This window comes from Zingiber officinale, chromosome 4B, assembly GCF_018446385.1.
Source record: "Zingiber officinale cultivar Zhangliang chromosome 4B, Zo_v1.1, whole genome shotgun sequence".
NCBI lineage: Eukaryota > Viridiplantae > Streptophyta > Magnoliopsida > Zingiberales > Zingiberaceae > Zingiber > Zingiber officinale.
The window spans coordinates 111,922,327-111,928,362 of NC_055993.1; positions in this window are offsets into that span (position 1 = coordinate 111,922,327).

A 6,036-nucleotide genomic window follows, 5' to 3' on the forward strand; every position below is an offset into this window, starting at 1 on the left:
GATGTTGTCTGCAGAAGGATTCATCAGGACAAGGCTTAACTTCACAAGATGAGCCAGGAATTCTCGAATAAAGTTTATACTTAATACTCACAAGCATTTCAGAAGGGGTATTCTCAAAACCATCATAATAAAGAATCAAGTAAGTATCAAAAATTTCTTATATACTGCAAGTACTTAATTACCCAACTTTAATTGCACTTCTTTTCATTATCAGTTCTTATAGTACAAGTCTTTTTTGAATGATCTCCTTAAACATTCAGAAAAGGACCTTTTAAATCTACGGGTAGTTCTTCATTAAGCCTACGACGATTTATGAAAGAAAGGGGAGGTTCCTTAGGTAGGTAACCACCCTCTCTTAATTGTTGAAAAACTCCCGATACGGAATGGTTTAGAACACCTACTATCCTACGAACGAATTCCTGAGCAAAGGCTGAAGACTTTAAATAAGTCTGACGCCACTCTTCCCACCGGTTCTTCTCTTGTTCCTTGTAACTTTGAAAATCAGCTTATAGTTTTGCGTTCTGATTTTTCAAAGCATCCTTTTCTGATTTAAGCTGCTCCAATTCCTTTTGAAGCAGTGACAATTCGACATCTTGAGCTTTCCTTTATTCTTGTTCCTGTAGGATATTGAAATCATGAGAAGCTAGGTCTTGAGCTTGGTCATAAAGACAAACATTATGAAGCTTCTCTACTTTCTCTAAACGGAGACTTTTATGAGAAACGTCTGAGTGAGCTTTCTCTTTTAAAGCCATCTCTAGTCGAAGACCAGAATGTAGCCTATCCACCTGTAATTCTAACGTCCTTCTGGCAAGCTCTTTATCTTTCAATAGTTGTTGACACTCCTCCAATTCTTATTTCAAGGTCCCCAACTGTTGATTTTGTAAGGCCACCTTCTCTTGCAACTGAGCCATGTCATTGTTAGAAGAAGGTGAAGTAGCCTTCAACGTCTCCAGTTGAGCTTTTAATTTATTGTTCTCATGATCCTTAGCCGTAAGTAGCTGGTCGATATGTAGGGTTGAGGCAAGAAACTAAACAAAAGAATAATGTAAGTTAAAAATGAAGGAACAAAGTCGATAACATACAACTAGAAGTACTTACAGCCACTGCCTGACGGCTATGGCAATCAGCCCGATGTGGAAGGCTAAGGCCTCTTAATTGTTCGTAACCCTGCAGCCAAGATTCGGCTAATAAACCTTGAAATTACAGAGAGCCATAGCTGGATGGATTAGAGGGTTGTCCCAATTGAGAAGGTAAACCCACAACTTGTTTAAATAAAGGAGGAGGAATGGAGGTAGAAGGAGGTAGAGAAGAAGAGGACGCAATAGAAGGAAAAGGAACAATAGAAACAAGAGAAGCAGAGGAAGAACTAGACGGAATAGAAGGTGGCAGAGTAGGAGAAGCTGATGTAGTTGTAGGAACACTAACAGTCGAGGGAATGGCACCGGGAGAAGACCTCCGGCAAGGTATCCGTTTTGCTCGAGGCCTAGAAGCCAAGGGAGACAAAGCCAATGCCAAAGATGCAGAGGACACAGAAGGGATAACGACCATCTCAGAAGCAGAAGCAGAGGGAGCTGAAATAATAGAAGAAGAAGGGATAAGTAGACCGGGTCTCATCATCCTAAGAGTAGGATTATAGATAATATGGGTTGGAGTTATCGGTGTCTTACCTCTCTCAAGAGAAAGAGGCGCTGGGACAAGAGGAGCTTGCACAAAAGTACCAAAGAAATTGCCAAAGGGAGAAGCCTCAAAGAGATTTGGCTTTTTAACTAAAACCACAAAAGGTTCTTCTTCTTCTTCTTCTTCTTCCATGGCTGCAACAGCCTCTGCCTGCCGTTCTTGTTCAGATAGTAAACCCAAGGTAGAAAAATTAGGATTCGATCGGTGGTCGCGCAACCATTCTTCTCCAAGATTATTTACAAAAGACTTAGTTATGGCTGGATTCTTGTACATAAGGGATGATAGAAGAACATCAGCTGAAACACAGGAATTGAACACCGTTAAAAAAAAAAAGAGATGTATTAAATTAGTAAATATGGATTGAGATGTTTTTACATACCAAAGGATCCCTCCAAAGGGGTGTCAATCTTGCTTATTCCGAAAGGAAACATTAAACCTTCCACAATTAGGTGTGGCAAGTTGAATTTTTCTCCCCTCAGTTTAGGTAGAGCAGAAGCAACAGAGGGATCGTCAAGAAGGTCATGGGTGCTAGGAAGTGGAGGTAAGTCATGTATCCATTGAATAGGAAACGGAGGGGGAGAAGGGAGACGCATATAGAAAAATTTATGATATCATTCCCCTTGAGGAGGAATGCGGTTGAACAAAATAGCCTTGGACGAGATTGGAATTTAAAAACACCAACATCCACTCGACAAGGAATGAAGAAGTGGTGAAAAAGACGTGGAGGCAAGGGGAAGTCTAACAGTTTAGATACCCCAATAAAACCCATGAGAATGGAAAAGGATTGGGGGACAAACTGGTTGAGTGAGATATTAAAATAACGACTGACATTACAGAAAAAGGGGTGAAGAGGAAAGCGAAAACCTTGTAGGACCTGGTCTCGGAAGATAGATACACACCCTAAAGGAGGAAGATGCGGACCCTCATGAGGTGCAGGACGGATTATGTAAGATGGAAAACCATAGGTAGCCTGCAAGTCCACTTCTTCTGTATCTGTAAGATTGGAAACACACGAAAGAAACCATGCGGGAGGAGAAGCTGCCATAGAGCGACGATAAAATGAAAAAGGAATCAAGGGAGAGGGCGAAAGATGGAGGAAAGCGGAAGAAAACTTCGTAAACCCTTATTTTTTCTTCTGGCCCTGTACTGAAACCCCCAAACAGAAATGGCAGAAAGAAAAAGGAGAATAAAAGGTACTTAGAATTCCAATCGTCATAAATAATAATATTAAAGAATAAAATCAAGAGAAAGAGGTAAAGTTAAGTAATCTACCTCGAAAAATGTGTGAAGTTTCCTTAGAAGTAATTCTGAAGAGAGCCTGACAAGTACAGAGAAAAATCAGTCCAGTAATCATAAGTTTAGGGTATGGGTATAATAAAATAAAAGTTGAGCACCAGATATTAGTTAATAGACGAAACTTGGTTAAAAGATATTGAATATGGTCTGTAAGTACGAAACGAGCGGTCCCGATGCATCGGCCGAGACAAAGAGCAAGCTATCATGTCGACCAAAAGCTTATCATAATGAGTCAAATAATATACACTATAATAAAACCCCCTGAGACTCGATTAGCACGTGAAAAGGACACATGAAGACTTAGGGGTAAATCGATCGAGTAAAATAAATCGACCACTATTAAGGACATTATGATAGAGCTGTGTCAAATCGGACGAGACATAACTACACTATGAAATATCGGGTGATACTTATTAATCTTGATATATATCGTCAAGTCATAAGGAAACGATCTAAGACGTGACAACCTGTTGGGAAAGTTTGTATGGTAATAAACCAAGCAACATCGGACACATTCATATAAAACAGATAACTATCATAAGAAAGAGTCAAATTAATAACAAAAGGAGAATAAGCAGCGTTATGTGAGATCGTCATTACAGAGTTTCCGCCCGCCTCTTTACAAAAGTTTGAATTTAAGTCAAAGTCAGCTTAGGATACAGATCAGGGGGTTTGTTCTCAATCAGTCTGCGTCGATTTAAGAAATTAGGAGGAGGGTCTCGAGATAAGTAGCTTTCTTCTCTTAATTGCTGAATTGCCCCTTGAGCTCCCGCAGTAAAAGCTGATAAGATGGACTTCACGATCAGCCTATTGAATTTAGGAGACTCGATCATGGCAGTGGCCCGCTCCCTGTAACGGATATCTTCGCCACCCTTGTAAACCACCAAAGCCATCTGAGAAGTCTTCAATTCAGCTTCTTTTTCAGAAACCTCGGTCTTGACTGAGTTAAGGGAATTGCTCAAGGAAGTTATTTCATCTTCCTTTAGCTGCAGGGCTTTGAGTTTTTCAGTCAATTCTGCTTCATAATTATCCTTTAGTTCACCAAGTTTGGAAGTCAATTCTTGGTTAAGGTCCGTAACCGATTTAAATTTTGTCTGAAGACTTTCAATTTACGCTTCAAGTTGTTCCTTGGCAGCAGCAGAAAACGCAGCAGAAGATAACTCAGCAACCTCTTGTTTTAGCTTATCATTTTCAGATTTCAACCTCTTGTTCTCAGTATATAAGTTGTGCAGTAGTCGAGAAAAACTCATATTTTCTATCCATCGCTGGAAGTATAATGAAAAGCCATAAGATAACAGTTGAGAAATAGAAAGCAGGCGTTAGTAAGCACACCTGATTCTCCTTATGAGAAAAGCGATCAATTGCCTCAGGAATAGAGATCTCTTCAAAAAGGGGACGAATTTCATCCCAATCGCCAGCGAAGGAACCTCCTAGAAGTATGGGGAGAATGGGAATAGTAGAAGAACCAGTAGAAAAGGAGGAAGTAGGAATAGATGGAGGAGCAAAGACTAAATAAGAAGAAGGTGAGGAAGGCAAAGACCCAGAAGTCGGAATAGATAGGGGAAAAGTGAAGGATACATCACCAGAAGCGTTGGAATTAGAAAAGGAGGAGGCAGGAAAACTAAGAGAAGGATAGAGTTCTGCCAATGTCGGCTCATCAGAAGGAAGGTCAGCCGAAGCAAAACCTTCCGAAACTGGCTCGTCAGCAGGGAGAATGAGCCTCCTTTTCGATGGAGGAACTCTGGTAAGTTTGCGCCCTGGGCATTTACCCTTAGAAAGTTCAGCTATCGATTTACCGGAGCTACCGGGAGACGTGAGCTCAATGAGGGGAAGAGGGCCAGATGAGGAGACAGCAATAGCTGCTGGAAAAGTAACAGCGGGTAAAGAACTGGCAGGGATCTCTGCGGGGGGACCTTCAGGAGCTTCAGGAGCTTCAAGAATGCCCAAATGACTGGGTGCTTCAACTAAAGGGGCTGGTTCTTCAATTGGAGGGGGAAGAACAATAGCAGCCAGAAGTTCGGTTTCTTTGGCGCGAATAATATCCTCTGCCAGACGTAGTTCCTCGTCAATCAAAGCATCATAGAAGCTGTCCACTACGTAGAGAAGAAAAATAGTTTAGTTAGTTAAAAATAAGAAGAAAGAAATAAGGTGTTACCTAAAGGAACTCGAGTATCAGGTCTGACAGGGCTTAAGCCAAACAGGTATAGGAGATCAACCCGTAGCCACTTAAGAATAGAAAGTCGATGATTTAACAATTTCTCACAATAGATAGGGAAAGAAGGGTGAAGATGAAACTCCTTGACGTCGGGCAATGGGGGCAAGAAAGATTTCCAAGCATGAGACCAAGGAATGGATCCTGGAAACTTTAAGAAGAAAAAACGAGATTTCCACGCTTTGAGAGACGAAGGCATATCCTCAAAAAGAACTATTTTAGTCCGTGAATGAAACAGAAAAACACCCGGTTTTGAACATTTAGGATAAGAGAACATGAAGAAATTTTGAGGAGTAGGAGGAATATCCCGTAAACGAAATAACATGTAAGTACCGCATAGGTAACGAAATGCATTGGGGGCAAACTGCTGCAAAGGAATATCAAAATACTGGCTTATTTCAATCAAGAAAGGAGGAATAGGAAACCTTAAACCCCCTATCAACTTATCCTTAAAAAAGGTTACGCAATTATCAGGAGGACGATGAGGACGATCAGTTGATTTTGGGATTATGATACTGTATTCCCGGGGAATTTCATACTGACGATGGACAGCTATTCTCACATTTTTATCAAAGGAGGAAGACATATGGACATACCAAGGAGCAATTGCTTCCTCAGCCATGGACAAAAGTATAGGCTAGTGAAACAATAGATTACTTACTGAAGACAAGAAAGGGGGTTGTCGAGAAACGGTGAGCGCGGGGCTGGTTGAAGGCAGCAACAAGAAAAGAACTCTAGAGAAGAAAAAAGAAGGGACAAAGTTTTAAAGGAGACGAAGGGTTTAGGGTTGGAAGAGCACACAGCCGTCGTCAGATCAAAACACTTTTATTGTAGCAGACGTTGAGGATCAC